The sequence below is a fragment of the Pan troglodytes genome, chromosome 3 (genome assembly GCF_028858775.2).
Source record: "Pan troglodytes isolate AG18354 chromosome 3, NHGRI_mPanTro3-v2.0_pri, whole genome shotgun sequence".
Taxonomy (NCBI): Eukaryota; Metazoa; Chordata; class Mammalia; order Primates; family Hominidae; genus Pan; species Pan troglodytes.
Genome location: NC_072401.2, coordinates 50,569,891 through 50,597,167, shown reverse-complemented (window position 1 = coordinate 50,597,167; position 27,277 = coordinate 50,569,891). Strand labels below are relative to the sequence as shown.

General features: G+C 38.1%; 2 long non-coding RNA genes across 2 annotated transcripts in view; one reads left to right on the top strand and one right to left on the bottom strand.

Annotated features, from left to right (window-relative positions):
• Window positions 1-27,277, top strand: part of LOC104006057 (uncharacterized) — a 114,546-nt gene that overhangs the window by 47,093 nt on the left and 40,176 nt on the right. The window lies entirely within an intron of this gene.
• Window positions 1,377-19,654, bottom strand: LOC129143722 (uncharacterized). The gene is made up of 4 exons (XR_008547505.1): window positions 19,563-19,654; window positions 17,548-17,649; window positions 14,299-14,366; window positions 1,377-1,575 (listed from the first exon to the last, which is right to left on the bottom strand). It is a non-coding gene; the product is annotated as an uncharacterized LOC129143722 (long non-coding RNA).

The window sequence follows — 27,277 nt, the reverse complement described above, 5'->3', positions numbered from 1 at the left end:
TTTCCCTATTCTTCGTCTTCCTGGTTAAACAGCTAAACCACATTTTCTGTTCCTTTGCAGTTAAATTTGGAATGTGTAATCCAGATTTAGACAACGAATATGGTAGAAATGGTAAATATTACTGCCAGATCTGCCCCATAAAAATCTCTCCCATATAATCTGTCATCTTCTTCCTCTTCCGATAGTTATTCAAGGGACACATTGAATTCAGAGGCATTAGGATTAAAAGAAACATGTCTCTGAATGACTGGTTGGTGTAGATTCTGCTACTGGTCCTTCCCTCCCACTTCAGCAATATCATCTGACTGTTAAATGAGTAAGCAAATTGCATTATGTTTAAACCGTGATATTTCAGGCTTTATGTGTTACTTCAGCTTAGCTTAATCTAACTGGCACAGTACTAAGCATAAAACAGGTAATAGTTGGCAAAATAAATAACAAAAAAATTACCAAAGCTATCTTTTAGGTTTACAAATCTTATACTCAGTTAGTTGATTTCCATATTCCAAGAGTGAGTCATTGGATCTTAAATGCTCTGATTTGTGCAGGTGACCCAAGTCTGGATGTAAATGTGTTTTTAGGCAACTTCCAGGTGGAAAGAGGTACTCATCAAGTTTAGCTGAACAGTCTTGTGATTCACAGCTTGTCTTTTGAGAAGAGTGGAGGAAATCGTGTCATTTATCATGGGTAATTCCAGTATGGCTCACACTATCAATCTCTCTGACAATCTCCCCAACAACTCGAAGACCAATCTGTGGCTGGAAACTGTCCAGGTGATAAGCATCAGGATGCTGTGGGCCAGGCCTGCTACAACACCTGCTCTAAAGTCAGATGTACCATCTGCAGTGAATGTAACCCAACTTATGAAGAGGAATCCAACAGTGTAACAATGTTACAATATGAACGTAAGAAGGGACTTAGTGATGTCCCCAGTGGGTTCATCTCTCTATTTGAACTGAGCAATTTTATGATTATAGGAACAACTGTTGTCTTCTTTCATAACACGAGTAAAAAAGCCTGATCAACTTCTGGTGGTATAAAATATTCAGATTCTTAGTAAATAAGATGTTTAGAGATGGAAATAAATGCTTTATGAATTTGTTGTCTCAGCTAGACACAGGCTTCGAGAATTTAGAATATTTTTCTTTAATATTCACTATCGGAAAAATAAATAAGAATGGATTTTTAGTTTTAAATGATTCAGTAGCCTTGTTTATACTATTTCTTTCTTTTTATAAAAAGTCTCTTTTGCTTCTGGTTTTAATTTATATTCTAAAAGCTTCCTCTTTCTTCTTATATAACTTGGTCTTTCTCATCAGAATGCTTGGTTAGGAAATCACCAGTTACCTCAATCTGAGCCAATCATAGTACCCTAAACCCTTACAGTGGTCCATCCAGAGATAGCCACATGACTCAAGTGGAGCCAGTTGAAGTCCTTCTCCAGATTTTTCAAATTTGACCCCCAAAGAAAGATCTTTATCTGGTTGATGAATCCATGAGAATGTAAGTCCAGGAGTTGTCAGCTGTCCTAGTTTCTGCCATCTTGAGCAATCAAGGCCAGAAATAGAGATAGTCCTGTGAAGAGAAATGGAGAGAGTTTTGTCAATACTTGAGTTCCTGATTCTTGTTTTACTTGAGGTAGGCTTCCCGCCTGCCTTTCCTATAGTATGAGTATATAAAGTATATATTTGGCTATGTAAGCCAATAAATTATTTTGTTGCTCAAATTTAAGGTGTATTTAGTATCATGAAAGCAAGAGACTTGGTAAAACCATTGAGAGTTTTTAAATATTAACTTTGTTGCAGAATGATTTAAATACAATAAAATGCATACACTCTGCATATTTCCAATGAGTTTAACCAGTTTATATACTGATGTAACTCTTATCACAATTGAAACATAGAAGATATCTAATATCTCAAAATTCCCCTGCTCCCCTATCCTGTTATTGCCCCCAACTTTCAGCCATAGGCAACCACTGATTCACTTTCTATCACTAAAAATTAGATTTATCTCTTCTAGAGCTTCGCATAAATGAAACCATACAATAAATACTCTTTAGTGTTTGGTCTCTTGCTCATAGCATAATGTTTTTGGGACTCATCTCTGTTGCTCTCTATATATTGTTAGTTCATTTATTTTTATTGCTAAGTAATATTCCATTGTGTTATATACCATAATTTGTTTATCCGTTTACTTGTTGATGAACATTGGATTCTTTCCATTTATTAGCTCTTCTGAGTCCAGCTGCTATGAAAATTTGTTTTTAAGTCTTTGTGAGTAAATATCTAGAAATAAAATTGCTCGGTCATACATAAATGGTTAACTTTATAAGAAATTGCTAGCCTATTTTCAAAGCAGCCGCACCATTTTACATTTCCAGTAGCAATGTATAAGAGTATTTTTCCTTATAATTGTGAACACTTTATATTGTCAGCCTTTTAAATTTTAGCCATTCTGGGGTATATTTTATTGTGGTTTTAATTTTCATATCCTGATGACTAATGATGTTCAGCCTCTTTTTATGTGCTTATTGGGCACTTTATCTTCTTTTGTAATGTGTTTGTTCAAATGTTTTGCCCATTTTATTTATTTTATTTTATTGAGACGGGGTCTCACTCTATTTTCCAGGCTAGAGCGCAGTGGCACAATTACAGCTCACTGTAGCCTCAAATTCCTGGGCTCAAGTGATCCTCCTGCCTCAGCCTCCCAAGAATCTAGGACTACAGGCATGCATCACCATGCCTAGCTAGTTTTTCATTTTTTCTTGTGGAGACAAGGTCTCGCTATGTTGCCTAGGCCAGTCTCAAACTCCTGGCCTCAAGTGATCCTCCCGCCTTGGCCTCCCAAAGTGTTGGGATTGCAGGCAAGAGTCACCATGCCCAGCCCTTGCCCATTTTATAGGGTTGCTTTTCTTATTATTGTCTTTTAAGAGTTTTTTTATCTGTTCTAAATATGTCTTCTGCCAAATATATATATATATATTTGACAGAAACATATATAGTTATATATATGTATTTGACAGAAGTATATATAAACTGTGAATGTTATCTTATTTTGTGACTTGCATCTTTATTTTCTTAATTATGTCTTTCAAAGAGTAGACATTTTTAATCTTAATGTGACCATTGAGTTTTTTTGTTAATAGGTTTTATTTCTTAAAACAGTTTTAAGTCCATACAAAACTGAGAAAACAGTAGAAGAGTTCCCATATACAGTACTCTCTGTCCCCACATATGCACAGCTTACCAACTATTGACATTCCACACCAGAGTGATGCATTTGTGAAGACTGATGAACCTACATTTATACATAATTGCCACCCAAAGTTCATAGTTTATATTGGGGTTCACTCTTCTTTTTGTACATTCCATGGGTTTGAAAAAAACTTATAATGACATGTATCCATCACTAAAGTATCATACAGAATAGTTTCACTACCCTAAAAACCTCTGGAGTGTGCCTATTCATCATTCCCTCCTCCCAACCCCTGGCAACCACTGATATTTTCACTGTCTCCGTAGCTTTGCCTTTTCTAGAATGTCACACAGTTGAACTCATACAATTGTATAGTCTTTTCGGATTGTCTTTTTTTCATTTACTAATATGCATTTAAGTTTCTTCCATGTCTTTACATGGAAATGGTATGATTGCTCATTTCCTTTTAACACTGAATAATACTCCATTGTCTGAATGAACCACTATTTACTTATTCATTCACTTACTGAGGGATACTTTGGTTGCTTTCAAATTTTGGCAGTTACAGATAAAGCTGCTATAAACATCTGTGTGCAAGTTTTTGTGTAAACGTAAGTTTTCAACTCATTTGAGTAAATACTAAGGAGCATGGTTGCTGGATCACAAGGTAAGCAATGGACTAGAGTTCCTGTTGCTTCACATCCTTGCCAACATTTGGTGTCATCAGTGTTTACATTTCTTTTCCATTCTAAAAGGTGTGTGGTGTCTTATTGTTTTAATATGCAATTCCTTAATGATATATGATATTGAACATCTTTCCATATACTTTGCCATCTGTATGTCTTCTTCAATAAGTTGTCTGTTAGGGTCTTTGGCCCATTTTTAATGGGGTTGTTTTCTTATTGTTGAGTTTTAAGTGTTCTTTTAATATTTTGCATAGAAATACCATAGATCTTAGTGTGTTCACATTGTGTCCTCTGACTTTACTAAAATCATTTATTATTCCTAGGGTTTTGTTTGTTTGCTTTCAGGTTCCTTGACATTGTCTTCCTTTCCAATCTGTATGACTTATTTCTCTTCTTGCTTTGTTAAACTTGAAACTGCTTTCAATCTAACATTGAATATGAATGGTAAGAGTGGACATCCTTCCCTTGTTTCTGATCTTAGAGGCAAAGGACTCACTCTTTCACCATCGAGTATGATATCATATCTTCTTCAGATTGTTAAAATGGTGGATTATGTTAACTAATTTTTGAATATTGAACTAGTAGTGCACAATATGGATAAACTTCACTTGCTTATAGTGTATAATGCTTTTTCTATATTGCTGAATTTGATTTTTTTTCAAAAATTGTTGTATATGTGTTCATGAAAAAATATGTACTATCTTTGGTTTTCCTCTCAGGGTAGTGCTGACTTCATAAAATAGGCTAGTAGATGTTGGCCAGGCACGGTGGCTCACGCCTGTAATCCCAGCACTTTGGGAGGCCAAGGCAGGTGGATCACCTGAGGTCGGGAGTTCGAGACCAGCCTGACCAACATGGTGAAACCCCATCTCTACTAAAAATACAAAATTAGCCGGGCATGGTGCATGCCTGTAATCTCAACTACTTGGGAGGCTGAGGCAGGAGAATCACTTGAACCCGGGAGGAGGAGGTTGCGGTGAGCTGAGATCGCGTCATTGCATTCCAGCCTGGGCAACAAGAGCAAAACTCTGTCTCAAAAAAAATAAAATAAAATAAAGAAGATTAGTAGGTGTTTTTCCTTCTTCTGTTTTCTGAGACACATTGTGTAGTTTTGTTATTATTTCTACTTTTTATTATTTTATTTCCTTTCTACGTGTTTCATACAATTTACTTATAATACTCTAGGTCTAAAGATATTTGGGGGAAAGATATTAAACAAATAGGTTTATTCAGGTTATCTATGTTATCTGTTGTAGTTTGTGGTTTATGATGAACTGGTCAGTTTCATCTACATTGTTAAATTTATATGGACAGATTGGTTATAGTATTCCCTTTGTATTCTTTTAAAGTCTGATGTGTCTGTAGTGACATCCCCTGTTTTATGCCTTATATTAGTAATTTGTGTCTTCTGTTTTTTCTTTGTACATCAGAATTTTCTTTTTAAGTCTTGCTAGAAGTTGATCATCAAATATATTTTTCAAATTCAAAAAGAGAAGGATAAGCTATTATATTTGTCAATATATTGAACATCTACCCCTTCTTTATTCCTGATGTTCTAAGTTTCTTCTGGAACTATTTCTCTTTTGTTTAAACAAATTCCTTTAGTACTTCATTGTGAGCAGGTGTTATGGCAATACATTCTCTTATTTGTCCTTCATCTGAGTGTATCTTAATTTCAGCTAGAGAGTGATTTTACTGAATATGGAATTTTGAGTTGATAGATTTTTTCTTTTTCTCCTCTATTCTTTTTTACTTTTTCCCCCGAGACAGGGTCTTGCTCTGTCACCCAGGCTGGAGTGTGGTAGCACCGTTTGACTCACTGTAATCTCAAATTCCCAGGCTCAAGCTATCCTCCCACCTCAGCCTCCTGAGTAGCTGGGGCTACAGGCATGTGCCACCACACCCAGCTATCTTTTTAAAAAAAAAAAATTGTAGAGACAAGGTTTCACTATGTCACCCAGGCTGGTCTCAAACTCCTGAGCTCAAGTGATCCACCTGCCTTGGCCTTCCAAAGTGCTGGGATTAGAGGTGTGAGTCACCACGCCTGGCTGACACCTCTTTTCTTGCAGTTTGTTCTATTTTTCTTCTGGCTTCTGTGAGCTTTTCTTGGATCTTCAAATGCTGAGTAATTGTGGATTGTATTCTGGATACATTGCATATGATGTGAGACTCTGAGTCTTGTTTGAATTATATACAGAATGTTGATAATTTTTGTATTGGCAAGCTATTTGGATTTGTCAGTTCACCAGTTCTGACACACTTTCTGTAGGCTGTGGTTCCCTTGTCAGTTCAGTTTCAAAGCCTTTGCAGTATCATTCCGATATTAACTGTGAGATTAAATACAAACAGTAATGCCCCATTTTGACGTTTCCTTCTATGTGCACTGCCCCAGTGGCCAGTCTGGAATCTGGGCAGTGGACTATCTGTTAGTTTAATTCTCAAGGTTTTTGGTATGCTTAAGCTTAGATCCATTCATGCACAGGTGGAGAGTGAGCCCAGGCATCCATAAGCCTGGGCTTATCGATTATTTTCCTAAACTTTTCCCTCTCAGTGATTTCCATACTATGATCTCTGTGATCCAGTGCCTTCTGGGTAAAACCCACTGCCAGTTTGATATTTCAAATTCTGGTCATCTTTCTCATCTGCCTTATATTATTTACTTTTCAGAGTTCTCATCTTCACATATTCTGTCCAAGTTTCATAGCTGTATTCAGTAGAAGAGATAGGGTAAACTGTACTTACTCCATTTACCAGGTAGTTATTGTTTTGTTTATTACATGTAGATCTTCAATTCACCAATAATAGATATATGTAAAAATAAATTGTATTTCTCAATAAACAATAAGAAAATAAAATAAGAACATACCATATATAATAGCATGTTGGCTCACAGGGTATTTGTTGATTAATTTGTTTGTTTGTTTAGTTATTTATTCTGTCTCTCTCCATTAATTTTAGGCACCACGAAGGCTATGCCTAGGCCTGTTTTCCTCACTCATCCTCATAGACCCAGTGCTTAACCCAGTGCCTGATATATAGAAAGAGTTCAGTAAATGTTAGTTGAATTTGTAGATGTCTGTGAATGAAAATGTGTTTTATCATAAGAAAATACATACTGAATATTGCTATTAAATATTAAAAAGTGCTACCATTTGATTCAAAGAAAAAGTATAATGAACAAAAAAGATACTGGAAAGACCTACACTAAAATGTTAAGAATGGTTGCCTTTGGTGGAGAAGTTGATTGCATACATATATTCTTCTTTATTTGGGCTTTCTTTGTCTTCCCACTTAACTGCATTGTGTCAGTCTTTAAATTTAAAAATGGTATAAAATAATTTGGCAGTAATCAATGATTGGCATACACAGGATAGAACTGTAAAATAGAAGTTATTTCTCCTAGGTTCAAAGTATGAATCTACCTAGTAGAATTTTTGAGTATTTAAAAAACAAGTGTATAATGAGAAGCTTTTAAAGAATGCTAAAGATCTTAGATCACAAGCGAATGAAATAAAAATTCTAGCCAAAGGAGTATTGTGTCAAAATAAGAAACATGATTCTAATAAATAAATGATTTCTAAGTTACATGTTAGCAGAAAAAGTTGGTTGTATGAGGTCTAGTCATAGCCATGTGTGAAAAGCTGCCTGAAAGTATAGAATCATCTTGGTGAGGGTTCTAGTCTGCTGCTACCTTGTCAGTGATCTCCTTGACCCTCATTCTTGGATAAGTTTTCATGTTTCTTTTTGCTTGATTCTTGTTTTCTACAAGTTCCCTCTTGGTGGTCCACCTTGGTTAGATAGCACAATCCTCCTTTCAAATTAAATGTGAATGTTAACACCCATTTCTGATGTCCCTTTCTGTGAATACGTTAATATAATGCTAATTATCTCTTCTATACCTCCCTCATCCTAGAAACTGGGGCAGTAAAGCTAAGCATTTTTTTCTATTCTTCATGGGACCTACCTGATCAGGAGGCATATATTTTTGTTAGTTTCTTCATTGTAATACATTTATAGCATCAAGTCCCTACAGGCAAAGTCAAGCACAGCCTGTGATTTGGAAATCATTCTATGTAATTTTTGGCTTTAGAATTAGGAAGTCCTTAATTGTCTCAAACTTAATCTGTGTGTTCTAACCTAAGCTTTTATTAGGATTAAAAGTGATACATTGATTGTATCTGCTTCACAATTTTTCCTTTTTACCCACTGGTTCAAAGTTCAAATAGAGAAAATCAGGCCCCTTTGATGTTTAACAGTATCATAGCCTGGATGTTCTTCACTGACCCTAAACATTATTTCTCTAACCTCTTTGTTCACACACATCATTTTGCCCTGCCCAACTCCATACTCTTAAATGGGCATATAACCTTCATTCTGATTAAATATTCCATAATTTATTTTTCTAGCCTATTGAAATCAGTATCAAGTTGCTATCCAAGAATGTAATAAAGAATGTACCTCAGATAAACAAAAGCCTCTCCAGGTTGAATACTCGTGTGCAGACTGAGAGAAAGGGCTTTATTAAGTGAATGTAGGCTTTTGTACAAATGAGTTTAAATACTGAGTCACTTGACACAATTACATAGTCATTCTGGAAATGGATATTTAAGCCATGCATATTTGGGTGTGTTTTTATTAAAGCAGATTCTTCTTTATGAACAGTAAGTTGATGTTTGTGCATTTTTCATACATTCTTAAGTTATAATAGCAGCATTAAATAGTACAATAGAAATGATTGTCCTTGATCGCAGCTCTTTGAAGATATAGACATGAAATTAAGAATCTCACATGTACTATACTTTTTCTCAAAGAGGAAAATAAAAAATATGCTTATTTGACATTGTATCAATAGTATATTACAAAGTATTAGAATATTAAAAACATTTTTTCCTGAAGCAGTTTATAAGAAATCTTGACACCATCCCATTTGTGGACAATTTAGCAGGATTTGAGTGTGATCTTTCAATGCATTACTTTGTTTCCTAAGTTGAAATATATTGCAGTAGAAGTATGTTGTGTACAAATTAGTAAGCCTATGTGATTGCTGGGACTCAAAATGTTTAGACAGTTACAGGTACACGGTAGTCCAGAGAGGTTTCCTTGGAATCAGTGAGATCCTAGAGTTTATATGAAACCCTAGGACTTTATGAAATCCATACTAGTCTCTGAAATTATAAGCAAAAAATCAAGTGAGTGTGTCTTCATGTGTATTAATTATTCTGCAGAAAGAATATACAGTTTTCATCAGATTTTTCAAAGATATTTATAATGTGAAATTTGGCACTTTGGGGCTCAAATAAGTTGTATTTAATTGCCAGAAATAATCTGGCATTTCATTCATTAATTCATTCAGAAATAATTATTGAGTGGATACTATGTATCAGACACTGTTTTAGATACTGGAGAACCAGCAGTAGACAAAACAGTACCTGTCTTTATGAAGTTTACAGGCAAGTAGGGGGAGATAAATATGAAAGAAATTAGTAAATGTATTATGTATCTGAATATGTCAGATAGTTTTAAATGCCACAAACTGATTAATGAAAAAACAAGACCCTATAATCTTCTGCCTAAAAGAGACATACATAAGGACACCGAAGACCCAAAGTAAAGAGGTGGAAAAGGTCTATCAAGCAAATGGAAAACCAGTGAGCAGGGGTAGATACTCTTATAGAAGACAAAACAAAATTTAAGCCAACAACAGTATAAAGAAAAAAGAGAAGAACATTATATGTTGATAAAGTGTTCAATACAATAAGAAGATTTAATTATCTTAAATATATACACACCCAACACTTAACACTTAATGTTTTAAGCATCCAGATTCATAAAACAAATACTATTAGGCCTAAGAAAATAAACTGATAGCAATGCAATAATAGTGAAGGACTTCAACACCCCTCTGACAACACTAGATAGGTCAGAGAGTCAACAAAAAAACTCTGGACATAAACTGGACTCTAGGCCAAATGGAACTAATAGATACTTACAGAACATTCTACGCAAGAACAACAGAACATACATGTTTTTCATCTGTATATGGAACATTCTCCAAAATTGACCATCTGCTTAGCCATAAAGTAAATTTCAGTAAGTTCAAAAAAATCAAAATCATGTCAAATATCTTCTTAGACCACAGTGGAATAAAATTAGAAATCAATACTAAGAGGAAATCCTAAAGTTACATAAGTATATGAAAACTAAACAACTTTCTCTTGAATGACTTTTGGGTAAACAATGACATCAAGGCAGAAATAAAAAAATTTTCCAAAATGAGTGAAAATAGAGACACAACATAGCAAAATCTCTGGGATATAGCAAAAGGAGTCCTAAAAAAAGTTTATAGCATTAAATGCCTACATCAAAAAGATAGAAAGATCTCGATTAACAACCTAATGTCACAACTCAAAGAAAAACAAGAACAAATCAAACTGAAAGCTAGCAGGAGAAAAGAAATAACAAAGATCAGACTAGAACCAAATGAGACTGAGACTGACAAAATGATAAAGAGGATGAACAAAACAAAAAGCTGTTTCTTTAAAGGGATAAACAAAATTGATAGACCACTAGCTAGTTTAAAGATGAGGAAAAGAGAAGATTCAAATACGTACAATCAGGAACGATAAAGGCAACATTAAAATAGATACCACAGAAATGCAAAAGATTATCATAGATTACTAGGACCATCACTATAGACACAAACTAGAAAACCCAGGGGAAGTGGATAGATTCCTGCAACCATACAACCTCCCAAATTGAACCAGGAAGAAAAAGAAATCCTTAACAGGACAATAATGTGTAATGAAAGTAATTCAGTAATAAAAAATCTTCCAACAAGTAAAGTCCCAGGATCAGATGGGTTCACAGGCACATTTTACCAGACATACAAAGAAAGGCTGCTACTAATCTTATTGAAACTATTCCAAAAAATAAAGTAGGAGGTATTCCTCTCTAACTTATTTTGTGGAACCACTATTACCCTGATAACAAAATCAGACAAGAACATAACAGAAAAAGAAAACTACAGGCCAAAATTCCTGATGAGCACAAATGCAAAAGTCCTCAACAAAGTAATAGCAAACCGAATCCAACAGCACATTAAATAAATAATTCATCATGATCAAGTGGGTTTTATTCCAGGAATGCAAAGGTGGTTCAACATTCACAAATCCATAAATGTGATTCACCACATAAACAGAATTAAAAACAAAAACCATAGATCATCTCAACTGATGCAGAAAAAAAGCACTCATCTAAATCCAACATACCTTCATGATAAAACCCTCAACAAACTAGGCATTGAAGGAATGTGCCTTAATATAATAAGAGACATATATGACAAACCCACAGCTGACATCATACTGAACAGGGAAAAGTTGAAAGGATTCCTCTTAAGAATTGGAGCAAGACAAGGTTATCCCCTTTAATCATTTCTATTCAATATAGAACTGGAAGTCCTAGCCAAAGTAATTAGGTAAGAGAAAGAAATAAAAGTCATCCTATTTGGAAAAGAGGAAGTCATATTATTTCTGTTCATTAATAACAGAATCTTATTATATGTGGAAAACCCAGAAGACTCTTCCAAGACTCATAGGCTTGATAAACAACTTCAGTGAAGTTTCACAATACAAAAATCAATGTAAAAAATTAGTAGCAATTTTATACACTAGTAACATTCAAGCTGAGAACCAAATCAAGAAGTCAATTCTTACAATAGATACAAAAATAAGTAAATAAAATACATATATATATATTTAACTGAGGAGGTGAAAGATCTCTATAAGAGGAACTATAAAACACTCATGAAAGAAATAATAGATGATACAAATGAATGCAAAAACATCCTGTGTTTAAAAAATTAATATAGTTGAAATGATCATACTGCCCAAAGCAGTCTACAGATTTGATGCAATTTCTATTAATTGCATTCTGGCTGTTATTAAAAAGTCATGAAGCAATAGATATTGTTGTGGATGCAGAAAAAAGGGTTTGCTTATACACTTTTGGTGGGAATGTAAGTTAGTAAAACATTTATTTAAAACAGTATGGAGATTTCTCAAAAAACTAAAAATAGAACTACCCTTCAACCCAGCAGTCCCACTACTGGATATATACCCGAAGGAAAAGAAATTGGTATATAAAAAGACGCCTGCATTTGTATGTTTGTCATAGCACTAATAGCAATAGCAAAGTTATAGAATCAACTTAAGTGTACATCAATGGTTGAATGAATAAAGAAAATGTTGTATATATACACCATGGAATAATATGCAGCCATGAAAAAGAATGAAATCATGTCCTTTGCAGCAACATGGATGGAGCTGGAGGCCATTATCCTACGTGAACTAACTCCAAAACAGAAAATCAAATATCGCTCATTCTAACTTATAAGTGGGAGCTAACAACTAGGTGCACATGAACGTAATGATGGAAACAATACATGCTGGGGACTCCAAAAGCAGGCAAGGTGGGATAGACATGAGGGTTGAAAAATTGTCTGTTGGGTACAATGGTAACTATTTGGGTGATGAGTACAACAGAACTCCAAACCCCCATTATGCAAAACATCCATGTAACAAATCTGCACATATACTCCCTCAATCTAAAATAAAATAAAAATTTATAAAGTAGAAAAAATGAACTAAATAAATAAATGCCGCAGTTTGAGGGTGATAAGATGGACAGGTATGCATGTGTAGTGGAAAAATGTGAGGGAGATTGCTATTTTATAAAGGGAGGTCAAGAAAACTCCCTAGTCATGTGACCTTTGAGCAAAGACCTGTAAGAAGTGAATTTTGTGGATAGATATGTGATTGATTGTATATTGACCAAGATGACCTTGACTTCCCTTCATCTTGACTTAACTTTAGACAGGTTTTTTTCTGAGTATGGGCCCTTGACCTCCCTTTTCTTTGAGCATTTCCTTTAGAAATTTTGCAATCTTAAATACCTTCTCTGTTTCTTTGAAATGTAAATTTTCTACAACCAAGGAATGTCTCTCCAAAAGACCTGGAAACCTTTTCTTTTAAATGTAATAAGCTAGAAACACAGGGCCCTTATCTCCCAGTCACTGTGAAAGGGAAGGGGGGCAATAAATGACAATTAGCAAACACAGATGGTCTATTGGCATTGACCAACCTCCTGGCTAACTTTCTCCAGTACTTTTGCACTATCTCTTAAAATCTCTCCTACTTTTTGTTTCAACCTATCTCTCCTTTTGCAATGGACTCGATCCTTATTGCAATAATTTTGAGTAAAGTTTTTCTTTTTCTTTTTTGGAGATGGGGCCTAGCTCTGAACCCAGGCTGGAAGGCAGTGTCATGAACATGAATACTATAGCCTCAACCTCCCTCCCATCACAGCCTCCCAAGTATCTGGCACCACAGGTGAATGCCACCATGCCTGGCTAGTTTGTTTTTTCTCTTTCTTTCTGAAGAGACAGGGTCCCACTCTGTTGCCCAGGCTGCTCTTGAACTTCTGGGCTCAAGTGATACTCCCACCTCAGCCTCCCAAATTTCTGGGACCAAATAGTTTTCCTTGCCTGATGAATCTCTCCAGAGCATTTTTTTCCTTCACAGTTTAGAGTATGAGAGAAAGAGAAAAGTGAAAATGGCCCCAAGAAATTTGACTTGAGCAATTTAAAGGAAGTCGTTGTCACTGATTCGGAAAAACAAAATAGTTTTGGAAGGAAGAAGAAAATAAATGAAGTCACCTTTGCAGCTGTTACATTTGAGTTATATATTAGATATCTAAGAGGAGAGGTAAAGTGACTAGTTGAAAGTAAGAATCTGGAGTTCAAGGAAGGGTACTGAATGGAAATATGAATTTTTGCAAGTGTCAGTATAGGCATAGTATTCACATCCATAGGGTGAAATGAAAGTCAGTGGGTTTTGCCAAAAAGAGGAAAGAGGTCTAATGATTAAGCCCTGGAAAATTTCATTATTATAAGATGATAGGAGACCAGAAAAGTAAAATAACCAGGTACAGTAAATAAGATGAAAGAGGAACAAGAATAGTGTCCTGAAAGCCAAATGAACAGGGTACTACAAGAAGAAGTGATCAACTGTGTGGAAGGCACAGATAGGTTGAATTAAAGATAAAAATTATGAATGCAGGACTTGATTTATCAAAATGGACATTGCAGGGACTTTGACCAGAGCTTTTTGTTGGAATGGTGAGAACAAAAGCCTAATTTTGGTGGGTTCCAGAGTGAAAAAAGGAGAGGAAATGGAGACAATGAGTACACACAACTATTTTGAAGCTTTTCCATAAATGGAAGCAGAGATATGGTATAGTGGTTGAAGAGGAATATGAAGTTGAAAAGCATTTCCCTCCCTCCCTCTCTCCCTTCCTCCCTCCCTTCCTCCCTCTGTCCCTCCCTCCCTCACTCCCTCCTTTCTTCCTTCTTTCTTACCTTCCTTCCTTCCATCCTTCCTTCCTCTCTTTCTTTCACTTTCTCTCTTTCTTTTCTTTCATGCGCGTCTGTGTGAAGAGACCACCAAACAGGATTTGTGTGAGCAATATAGCTATTTCACCTGGGTGCAGGTGGGCTGAGTCCGAAAAGAGTCAGCGAAGGGAGATAAGGGTGGGGCCGTTTTATAGGATTTGGGTAGGTAAAGGAAAATTACAGTAAAAGGGAGTTTGTTCTCTGGCGGGCAGGAGTGGGGGTCGCAAGGTGCTCAGTGGGGGTGCTTTTTGAGCCAAGATAAGCTAGGAAAAGGACTTTCACAAGGTAATGTCATCACTTAAGGCAAGGACCGGCCATTTACACTTCTTTTGTGGTGGAATGTCATCACTTAAGGTGGGGCAGGGCATATTCAATTCTTTTGTGATTCTTTAGTTACTTCAGGCCATCTGGGCATATACATGCAAGTCACAGGGGATGCGATGGCTTGGCTTGGGCTCAGAGGCCTGACATTCCTGCCTTCTTATATTAATAAGAAAAATAAAACAAAATAGTGTTGAAGTGCTGGGGCGGCGAAAATTTTTGGGGGGTGGTATGGAGAGAGAATGGGCGATGTTTCTCAGGGCTGCTTCAAGCGGGATTAGGGGTGGCGTGGGAACCTAGAGTGGGAGAGATTAAGCTGAAGGGAGGTCTTGTGGTAAGGGGTGATATTGTGGGGATGTTAGAAGAAACATTTGTCATATAGAATGATTGGTGATGGCCTGGATACGGTTTTGGATGAATTGAGAAACTAAATGGAATGACAGAAGGAGAAAAACAGGTATAAAAGGTCTAAGAATTGGGATGACTCAGGATATCTGATTAGAGACTGCCTAAGGAGATTCAGCATAGTCCTGCCAGCAAAGATTATTTATTTAAGAGTTAAGAGTGGCAGTTTGGGGATAGCACCAGGAGATATCAGCTGTGATGGCTTGGAAAAACAGTGTAAACCAGCAGTGTAAACAAGAGCAGGGCATGTATGAGTAGTTGAGAACGGTGAATAGGAGTATGACTAGACAGAAGATAGTAGGGATGACAAGTTTTCTGGGGCACAGTCCAAGTTGGTCTGGTGTCTGGAATGAGACTGGGGCCTAATAAAAAGGAGCGTCTTCTATACAGGAGCTTAAATGGGCTGTACCCTGTAGCATTCTGAGGACAGGCCTGAATTCTGAGAAGGGAAAGTGATAAAAGTATTGTCCAGTCCTTTTTGGAGGCTGAGCTTGGTGAGGTGTGTTTTTAAAAGACCTTCAGTCCATTCTACTTTTTTTGAAGATGGAGGACCGTAAGGGAAATAAAGGTTTCACTGAATACTAAGAGCCTGAAAAACTGCTTGGCTGATTTGACTAATAAAGGCTCATCTGTTATCAGACTGTATTGAGGTGGGAAGGCTAAACTGAGGAATTATGTCTGACAGAACAGAAGAAATGACTGCGGTGGCCTTCTCAGACCCTGTAGGAAAGGCCTCTACCTATCCAGTGAAAATATCTACCTAGACTAAGAGGTATTTTAGTTATCTGACTTAGGGCATGTTGAGTAAAGCTAATTTGCCAGTCCTGGGTGGGGCAAATCCTCGAGCTTGATGTGTAGAGAAGGGAGGGGGCCTGAAGAATACCTGAGGAGTAGTAGAATAGCAGATGGAACACTGAGAAGTTATTTCCTTGAGGATAGATTTCCACTATGGAAAGGAAATGAGAGGTTCTAAGAGGCGGGCTAGTGGCTTGTACTATAGCATAACCTGCCTTTGCTGGTGTGTGGCGATTAGGCCTGGTGGAACTGCCATCAATAAATCAAGCGTGATCAGGGTGAGGAACAGAAAAGAAGGAAATTTGGGGAAATGGGGTGAATGTCAGGTGGATCAGAGGGATACAGTCATGGGGGTCAGGTGTGGTATCAGAAATAATGTGGGAGGCTGGATTGAAGTCCGTGCCAGGAACAACGGTAATTGTGGGAGACTCAACAAAGAGTGAGTACAGCTGAAGGAGCTGGGGAGCAGAAAGTATATGCGTCAGGTATGAGGAAGAAAATAGATTTTGGAAGTTATGAGAACTGTAGAGAGTGAGTTGAGCATAGTTTGTGATTTTGAGGGCCTCTAAAAGTATTAAAGCAGCGGCAGCCACTGCACGCAGACATGAGGGCAAGGCTAAAACAGTATGGTCAAGTTGTTTGGACAGAAAGGCTACAGGGTGTGGTCCTGGCTCTTGTGTAAGAATTCTGACCATGCTAACCATGCCTAGGAAGGAAAGGAGTTGTTGTTTTGTAGAAGGTGCTTGGGTTTGAGAGATCAGTCAGACACGATTGGCAGGGAGAGCACGTGTGTTTTTATGAGAATTATGCCAAGATAGGTAACAGTTGAGGAAGAAATTTGGGCTTGATTGAAGTAATGGGGGCTGTCTGTGAAGCTTTGCGGCAGTACAGCCTAGGTAATTTGCTGAGCTTGATGGGTGTCAGGGTCAGTCCAAGTGAAAGCGAAGAGAGGCTGGGATTAAGGGTGCAAAGGAATAGTAAAGAAAGCATGTTTGAGATCTAGAACAGAATAATGGGTTGTAGAGGCAGGTATTGAGGATAGGAGAGTATATGGGTTTGGCACCACGGGGTGGATAGGTAAAACAATTTGGTTGATAAGACACAGATCCTGAACTAACTTGTAAGGCTTGTCTGGTTTTAGGACAGGTAAAATGGGGGAAATGTAGGGAGAGTTTATAGGCTTTAAAAGGCCATGCTGTAGCAGGCGAGTGATAACAGGCTTTAATCTTTTTAAAGTGTGCTGTGGGATGGGATATTGGCATTGAGTGGGGTAAGGGTGATTAGGTTTTAATGAGATGGTAAGGGGTGCATGATCGGTCACCAAGGAGGGAGTAGAGGTATCTTATACTTGTGGGTTAAGGTGGGGGGATATAAGAGGAGAACGCAAAGGAGGCTTTGGATTGGGAAGAAGGGCGGCAATGAGATATAGCTGTAGTCCAGGAATAGTCAGGGAAGCAGGTAATTTAGTTAAAGTGTCTCAGCCTAATAAGGGAACTGGGCAGGTGGGGATAACTAAAAAGGAGTGCTTAAAAGAGTATTGTCTAAGTTGGCCCCAGAGTTGGGGAGTTTTAAGAGGTTTAGAAGCCTGGCCATCAATACCCACAACGGTTATGGAGGCAAGGGAAACAGGCTCTTGAAAAGAAGGTAATGTGGAGTGAGTAGCCTCCGTATTGATTAAGAAGGGGATGGGCTTACCTTCCACTGTGAGAGTTACCCGAAGCTTGGCGTCCGTGATGGTCTAGGGGGCTTCCGAGGTGATCAGGCAGTGTCAGTCTTCAGCCGCTAAGACGAGAAAATCTGGGAAGGAGTCAGTCAGAGAGCCTTGGGCCAGAGTTACAGGGGCTCTGGGAGTGGCTGCCAGGTGAGTTGAACAGTCCGATTTTCAGTGGGGTCCCACAGAGCTGGGACGTGGCTTAGGAGGAATCCCGGGCTGCGGGCATTCCTTGGCCCAGTGGCCAGATTTCTGGCATGTGTAGCAAGCTCCTGTGGGAGGAGGTTCTGGAGGAACACCTGGCCACTGCGGTTCAGGCGTTTTGAAGTTCTTGTGTGCTGGAGATGAGGCTGGGGATTGTCTCACAGTGGAGGCAAGGAATTGCAACTTTTTTCTATTATTGTATGCCTGAAGGTGAGGTTAATTAAATCCTGTTGTGGGGTTTGAGGGCCGGAATTTAATTTTTGGAGTTTTATTTAATGTCGGGAGCAGATTGGGTAATAAAATGTATTTTGAGAATAAGACGGCCTTTTGCCTTTTTAGGGTCTAGGGCTGTAAAGTGTCTCAGGGTTGCTGCCAAACGAGTCATGAACTGGGCTGGATTTTTATATTTGATGAAAAAGAGCCTAAACGCTTCTGATTTGGGATAAGGAAAAAGGAGCATTAACCTTGACTCTATGCCTTTAGCTCCAGCCACCTTTTTAAGAGTAAATTGCTGGGCAGGAGAGGGAGGGCTAGTCACGGAACGAAACTGTAATCCGGACCAGGTGTGAGGAGGGGAGGTGATAAAAAGATTATAGGGTGGAGGAGCGGAGGCTGAGGAAGAATTGGGACCTAACTCGGCCTGGCGAGGAGCAGCCTGGGGAGGAAGGGAGAGGTCAGATGGGTCTGTAGAAAAGGAAGATTAGAAAGACTCAACGACGCTTGGGGTTGGTACTGAGGGGACAGGTGGGAGGGAAAGAAGGAAGATTTGGGACGAGTTGCACTGGGCACAGAGACTAGGAAGGGACTGATGTGTAAAAGAATGCCTGGACGTCAGCCACCTCAGACCGTTTGCCTATTTTATGACAAGAATTATTTAGATCTTGCAGGATGGAAAAATTCAAAGTGCCATTTTCTGGCTATTTGGAACTACTGTTGAGTTTGTATTGGGGTCAAGTGGCATTGCAGAAGAAAATAAGGCATTTAGGTTTTAGGTCAGGTGTGAGTTGAAGAGGTTTTAAGTTTTTGAGAACACAGGCCAAGGCAGTAGAAGGAGGAATGGAGGGTGGAAGGTTGCCCATAGTGAAGGAAGCAAGCCTAGAGAAAAGAGAGTAGAGAAACAGAGGGAAGGGGTTTGGGGGTTCTTACCTTCCAGAAAAGTGGGAAAAGGGGTTGGGGCACAGAGATAAGAGGTCGGGGCATGGAAATAAGGGATTGGGGTGCAGAGATACGAGGTTGGGGCGTGGAAATAAGGGATTGGGGCACAGAGATAAGAGGTCGGGGTGCGGAAATAAGGGATTGGGGCACAGAGATAAGAGGTTGGGGTGCGGAAATAAGGGATTGGGGGTTCTTGCCCCATAGAAAAGCGGGACTTGCTGCTAAGGGTGAAGGAGAAGGGGTTGAGGGGTACTTGCCCCTGCCCCAGGAAAGCAGGACTTGCTGCTAAGGGTGAAGCAGAAGAGGTTGAGGGGTACTTGCCCCTGCCCCAGGAAAGCGGGACTTGCCACTAAGGGTGAAGGACCAAGGCAGGCGTCCCTGCGTGGTCTGACACCCTTGAAACGTCAGTGTATAATCAGAGAGGCGTCCCTGCAATTATTAAACACCAAGGGAAGGCTGCCTTCCCAGTCCGTGACCAGCGCCAGAGTTTTGGGTCCACGGATAAAACGTGTCTCCTTTGTCTCTACCAGAAAATGAAAGGAATTGAAATTAAGAGAAGAGAGATTGAAGAGTGGAAAGGAGAAAGTGGTTGAGGGACAGTGAGAGAGGTTGGAGAAGAGAGTAAGAAGAGGCCGCTTACCTGATTTAAAATTGGTGAGATGTTCCTTGGGCTGGTCGGTCTGAGGACCTGAGGTGATAGGTGGATCTTTCTCATGGAGCAAAGAACAGGAGTACAGGGGATTGAGCTCCCAAGGGAGGTCCCCTGATCCGAGTCACGGCACCAAATTTCATGCGCATCCGTGTGAAGAGACCACCAAACAGGCTTTGTGTGAGCAACATGGCTGTTTATTTCACCTGGGTGCAGGCGGGCTGAGTCTGAAAAGAGAGTCAGTGAAGGGAGATAGGGGTGGGGCCGTTTTATAGGATTTGGGTAGGTAAAGGAAAATTACAGTCAAAGGGGGTTTGTTCTCTGGCGGGCAGGAGTGGGGGTCGCAAGATGCTCAGTGGGGGAGCTTTTTGAGCCAGGTTGAGCTAGGAAAAGGACTTTCACAAGGTAATGTCATCACTTAAGGCAAGGACCGGCCATTTACACTTCTTTTGTGGAGGAATGTCATCAGTTAAGGTGGGGCAGGGCATATTCACTTCTTTTGTGATTCTTCAGTTACTTCAGGCCATCTGGGCGTATACCGGCAAGTCACAGGGGATGCAATGGCTTGGCTTGGGCTCAGAGGCCTGACTCTCTCTTGATATAAAATATTATAGTATGTTTGTGTGCTGATGGGGGATTTAGTAAAATGAGGGATTTAATGTGATTAGAGAATAATTTATGTCTATTAAAGGAGGAGTTCATCCTAAAGAAAGTCATGGGCTGTACGTGGTGGCTCACGCCTGTAATCCCTGCACTTTGGAAGGCTGAGGCAGGCGGATCACCTGAGGTCAAGAGTTTGAGACTAGCCTGGCCAACATGATGAAACCCCATCTCTACTAAAAATACAAAAAATTAGCTGGGTGTGGTGGCATGCACCTGGAATCCCACCTACTTGGGAGGCTGAGGCAGAAGAATCGCTTGAACCTGGGAGGCAGAGGTTGCAGTGAGCCAAAATCACGCCAGTGCACTCCAACCAGAACAAGAGCAAAACTCCATCTCAAAAAAATAAATAGATAAATAATAAATAAGTCATGGACAGTTTATTCTTGCTGAGAAGCAACAAGGCAGAGTATATTAGCTGTATTTGGGTTGGTTGGTAAATGTAATGTTGGAAATATGCAGAAATTAAGTTTCTCAGAAACGTAAGACACATAATCCTCAATGGAGTTTGAGGGAGTCAGAGAAACTATTATAGGTTTGAGGAGAGTGAAGTATGTATGAGGTAATTATCACATTTAGCTGTTGAGATGCAAGATTGAGTAGATTAATCAAGATTGGGATTCTGCCAAGTGGGCACAATAAAGGGAGTAGGCAGGGCAGTTGAGGCTTAATATTATATACAAGAAAGTGATTTTAGTAGTGGGCCATTAATACCAACTAATTAAGGAAGGAAGTAAAAACAAAAGGAGGGATGAGAAATAATAAAAAGTTGGTAAGACAACTAACTAACCCTAGATCCAGTGGGAATGAAGGACTGTATGAGCTAGAATGCGCAAAGGTAGGGATTGGAATGATAGAGGTGGTGATCACAGAGTGGCAGGCTTGGAACTGAGAGAACGGAAGGGTACATTTCTTAGTATTGAGAAGATATAAGTTGTGTCTATGGGGACATACTGCTGAGGTAGGGTAGGCAACAGACTATTAGAGGGGAGAAGGTCAAGAAGCTAAAAAGCCTTTGTATTTTGAATTCCCTCATATCCTTATTCAGAAGTCATCTTCTTAGTGATACTTTTTCTGACCATTCTTAAAATTTCAAACCCCCATCACCCCACCCCCAAACATATACATTACATAGCTATGTTTCTTGGTTTATCTTTTTCTTCTTCTCAGCCTTTATCATTATCTGAAATACTATGTATTTTTACTTTTTGGTTTTATTTATTATCTATCTCCTCCACTTGAATGCCATTTCCTTAAAAGCAGTGATTTTTTTTTTTTTTTTTGCTTTCCTGCTCTATCTCCCACCTTGAAATTAGGGCCTGACAAATTTGAGGCACTCAACAAATATTTGACTTATAAATGAAGGGACAAGTTATTGAAAAGATTGTTTTTATGAATCTTAAAATAATCAAAGATTGTAGAGCTGCAATATTTAAGAGAAATGACAGTGAATAGGGGACTAAAATTTTTACAGAATGAAGGCAAGTGGACCAAGGTGCTGCAAATCTATTAGGAAGGATAGGAGTGATATATTCTGATTGTATAAGCCTAAAATCCAGGGATTTCAGGGAGTAGGGGAAGACAGTAATCTGAAAGTAGCTATAAGAAGCAAGGAAGACATCTGCCATACCTCCATGGTCATGGTGACAAAAAAAAGTGAAGGAGACAATGCTCTGATGAAAAGAGTGTCTTAGGGAAAGAGGCAAGTTTCAGATAGAGTCAGAAGGAAAAAAGAACAATAAAAGAAAAAATATATAAGCAAATACAATCATCCCGCAGTATCTATTTTGTGAGAATTATTACTATTTTTCCTTCGTAGAGCAATTTAGAAAGCATAAAATGATTTGACTTTTGCAAAAAAATGTAGAAGAGAAAAACAGGACTCAGTGAGGTTTAATTAATTGCCCAATATTCCCTGACTAGAAAATGGTAGGCTCAAGACTTTATGCTCTTTTCATTACATCTAAACCAGGAAGCAGATACAGTAGGTGCTGTGCTAATTTAGGTATAAATATAGTTTCTTGGAAGTCTTGGATTAGGAGGTAGTAAAATTAAATAAAGCATGGTATGATGGTTAATATTGAGTGTCAACTTGATTTAATTGAAGGATGCAAAGTAGTGTTCCTGGGTGTGTCTGTAAGGGCGTTACCAAAGGAGATAAACATTTGAGTCAGTGAACTGGGAGAGGCAGACCCACCCTCAGTGTGGGTGGTCACCATCTAATCATCTGCCATTGTGGCTAGAATAAAGCAGGCAGAAAAATGTGGAAGGAGCTGACTTGCTGAGTCTTCTGGTCTTCATCTTTCACCTACACTGGCTGCTTCCTGCCCTCGAACATCAGACTCCAAGTTCTTCAACTTTTGGACTCTTGGAGTTACACCAGTAGTTTGCCAGGGGCTCTTGGGCCTTTGGCCATAGACTGAAGGCTGCACAGTTGGCTTCCCTGCTCTTGAGGTTTGGGACTCGGACTGGCTTCCTTGCTCCTCAGTTTGTAGATGGCCTATCGTGGGACTTCACTTTGTGATTGTGTGAGTCAATTCTTAATAAACTCCCCTTCATATATACATATATCCTATTAATTCTGTTCCTTAAGAGAACCCTGACTAGTACACATGGGTTGTGAAGCTGGCTAATATTAAGATGAGTCAAATGGGGAGATTTTTTTCAGGGATAAAATTGCTCTGTGTTTGAAAGTAAAAATTCCAAGTTTTAGACTTTTTTTTTTTTTTTTTTTTTCTGGAATGGATTGGTACCTCTCTGGTTTCCCCAGAACACTTGGCTAAAGGTACAGGAGAGTAGGAGCTGCCCAACCTCCTCTTTATATTTCATCTCTCCTTTCCTAGGGCAGAGGAAAGGGATAGTAATATCACATCTTCACCCCTTACATTCTTCCTTAGAATTTGGACATTTCCCCTCATGCCTAGAAATGCCAAGGATTTACACTCACAGTCCCTTAAAATTAAGATTTTTACCTTTGCCTGTTTATTTACAACATGCTTAGACATTTGCTATAGCATCTCATTAACTAATATATGAGAGGGATATATGTAGAAGTTATTTTTTTTTATTTTGAGTTTCCAATTTTGTTAAAGGGAATAGTTATAATTATTCTATGTACATATATAAATGTTATATATAATTTTATAGATAATAGGCTTAATTAAACAAGGTTATTTATGCTTTAATGATAGAGTTTTTTCTCTTTTCTGCCCTGCATTGGCTTGTGAAATTATGCAATGTTACCTTCCATGCTTTAAATTTTGCAAACACTGTTCATCTCACAGAATTAGTTAAAGTCTTTCCAGATGTGGATTTGATTAATAGAAGCTTACTAACTGTGGCTAATTACTGATAATGATAGTATCACAAGGCAACTTCCTCTCCAAAGTCACCTTGGTCTTTCTTCATTGCTAGAATAGAAAGAAACCCCACAGCCATCCCTCCCTCAATAAAAATGAAAACAGAATAATATTTAAACTTTAATTTGGGTGGTAATTAATACAGCTGATATAATACTAGGCTTTTAGTATAAAACAAATGATCATTTATAGATATGTGAGAACTTCAGCCCTCCAGACTGGTTTCACAGTGTGGATAGATGAGTCACGCCGAACTAGTGTCTGGATATTCAGAGTGATGGGCAATGACCTATTCTTCTTTATCTCCTTTGAACCAGATTTCCATTTTAATTGTTTCTATCACCTAGAAACAGAGGAACAGAACCAGTGTGGTAATGATCCAAGCTGAAATGAATGTGTCTTTCCCTGTCCTACTCATTTTCTAAAGAGGTAAAGCCCTCTAGTATTGTTGACTGTTCCTCCTGGCTTCCCTCTTCCAAAGTCATATACTGCTTCTCAGTAAAGTGCCATCAAAAGTGAATTTCTCTAAAGATATGAAAATAGACAATAATTAATTGAATAACAACTTGGAGATGCCTTACTTATCTTCTATTAGAATAGATCACAAAACAATATAGACAAAGACAATAAGATTTAAAAATAAGTTGAGTTAATATCCCATACTGCCTCTTGTGCAGATTTTTTAATATAGCAGAAATTCATGCATATGTGTAAGAGTCCATTGGTCAAATTGCATTCTGACCAGGTGGACGTATGAGAAAGCATTAAAAATCATGGTCATCCAATTCTTCTTTGTCTGTTTGAGTCAGTCTAAGAAATGTTTTGTATTATGAAATTATGAAAATGTAAGAAATAGTGTTCAAGTTTCTTTTGATACACTGGAATGGAAAACAGAATGACTGTCTGCAGAAGAGCTAGAGAAACAAGGCAGTGGAAGATCTTGGAAGAGTGAGTGCTTTGCAATAAACAGAGATGATCTTTAAAAATATATAAATCCTGTATTTGTGCCCATTTTGTGATGATTTCTTTTGTAAGGATATTATGATTATTAAGAAGCAAAAGATGATGATGCCAACATCTTGAAATAAATCATTTAATTTGGACAGATTCTATATTATATCTTGCTATTCATATAGCTTATAACATTCATTCAGTTTATTTTAGTAAAGTGATCTTGTAGATTTGCATATGGGGTGCTATAGAGGAGGTTCTGGAAGGGCAAGGAGAAGAAGGAATGTTTTGGGTTTATCAGAGTGCTAAGCTGTAAGAATAGCACCAATGAATTGAGCAAAAAGCAAACATGGGCGACAAGCCACATATTTTATACTTTATTCTTGTAAAATTGACAGCAGTAATGCTGATATTAGTAAATACCAACATTAGATTGCAGATGTATAAAATTGTTAATTGAGTTTCACAAAATTCAGAGCATTATATTATGAAATATTTATGTTGTAGAGTGTAACATATATTTTAAGCCTCATCATCCTAAAAGTATAATACAAGAAACAATTTTTAAAATACATATGATTATGGCATTACTCCCCTTTAAGCTTTATTGCCAGAAATTAGATTGCCAATATATGCCCAGTTATCTGGGGGTTAGGGAGATTTCCCAGTGTGCTTATTCATGGAAACTCTTTATATTGGGTTCTCTTGCCTTTTATTGCTGTGTTTTGCTGCTGCCTTTGCTATGGCCTACTATTAATAGATTTCTATTACTGGGTACAACAGTTCTTCACTGATAGCTATTGCTGGAATTTCCAATATGGTCTTAGGGAAAGGAGACAGCTCTTTCACTAGTTATTCTTCCTAAAACATGGTATAGGTGCTTTTAAATTTTCCATAGCACAAAATAGATCATGCTGTAACTTTAAACAAGACTCAGGGATGATGGATGTGAAGTGTGGTGTAGAGAAACTTTCATCACCTATTAAAAGTGGCCATACTTAAAGCAACTATTTTCCATAGGGGAAACACCCACACAGACTTTGATGTCCCCAGAGGAACTATTACTGGAGTCTTGAAATACATTTTTTGAAGTGTGGATTATTTATTTTTAACTAATTACCTTGGGTAACGTATCGCCCATCCATTTCAGATTGCACTGCATTTATCCTTGACTAGTTTCTTTCCAGACAGAGTCTACACGACCCTTCTGCAATCTTTTCCAACTAGGCATTACAACTAGGAAAGACCTACTCGCAGAACACGTTCTATCATGCAAGGTCATCCAATTATTTATGGAGTCAGAACAGTCTAAATTCAGATTTCAAAGAGACATTCCTCCATAACGAAGGGTATACACTGTTAGTTTGTGAGCCATATCCACTCAGCAGACATATTCTATTTAACTCACATAGGTTTAAAATTATGAATTACTTGCCAACCTTTTAATGATGGGATATTTTGTATAAATGTCTAGAACATCAGCTTCTTTTGAAAAACTAAAATATATGGCAATCTTAGAGTCATATTTCTGCATGATCATAATCTGTTGAGACAGAGTAAATGTTACCCCTTCAACAAAGCATAAACTCTTGGGTTACCTCAAGCCCCACCTGGCTCACTTCACTCATTTACTTTATCAGCCTTCTCTCTGAAGACATTTGAGATTCAGTCCCTGCTCCCAAATCCACAAGGGTGTAAGTACACTAAGATATAGTTAATTTAGATTCCTAAATAAAACAGTACACTTCTTGATCCGGAATGGTGCTTTTTTGCTAATTTTAAGACATACATATAGGTAGGTATTTTCCAAAAACTATGGGCAAGCATTTGACTTAAATTCACATCTAACGATTTGCATTAATCTTCTCCAAAAGTGTAATTTACTTTAAAATTAAATTTCAGTCTTCATCCTTGAAGTTCATAGCTCTTTGTAAACTTTAAATGGCATTTTTGCCAATGTCGACAAATCTCAATTGCCAGTCTTCATTCAGGTAATGCATTAGGAGATTAAAGGTCTATCTTCTTACAGTGAGACTGGAAAGACCAAGCCAGTGTGTGCCCAGTCATCATAGCAGAGGACTAGTGGAAATTGGAGCAAACCATAGAACAATCTGCCTTGTGGTACAAATGGGCTGACTTTTTAAACAAAGAAAACTTTGAAGAAATAATGCAAAAAGCATCAGTTACTTCAGTTTCAGCTTCCATAAGATGTTTATGTGTACTGAAATGATGGACCTGCATCAGATTTCTAGACACACATGTCTGTATCTCCTCTCTCTTCTGGTTCTTCTAGGACAGTAAGAATTCATTGAAATAAACATATAAGAACATTCAAAATGTTCACTCTCAGTGAGCTTTCATCATTTAAAACATATTCATTCACTCAGTTTCTCATTCATTCAGGCATTCAACAAATATCTATTAAGCCCATAGTCGGAGTTGATTGTTAAGCCTATAAAGGTAATTTGCCTGCAGGACTCAATAGTCCATTTGGAGGATCTCTCACATACAAACCTTAATAATTCAATGTAATAAATGTTAAAAGTTGTTCAAAGACAGAAAGAGAGTGACACACTAGGGGAGAACCTAAACCTGGATGATTGATTACATAGGAAATAGCATTTAAAGTGACATTTAAAGGATGAGTATGAGTTTTCCAGTCAGAAAACAGGTACGGGGTTTGAGGATGGTGGGGAGGGGATTCCTAATCAGAAAACAAGAAGGCGAAGAAAACAT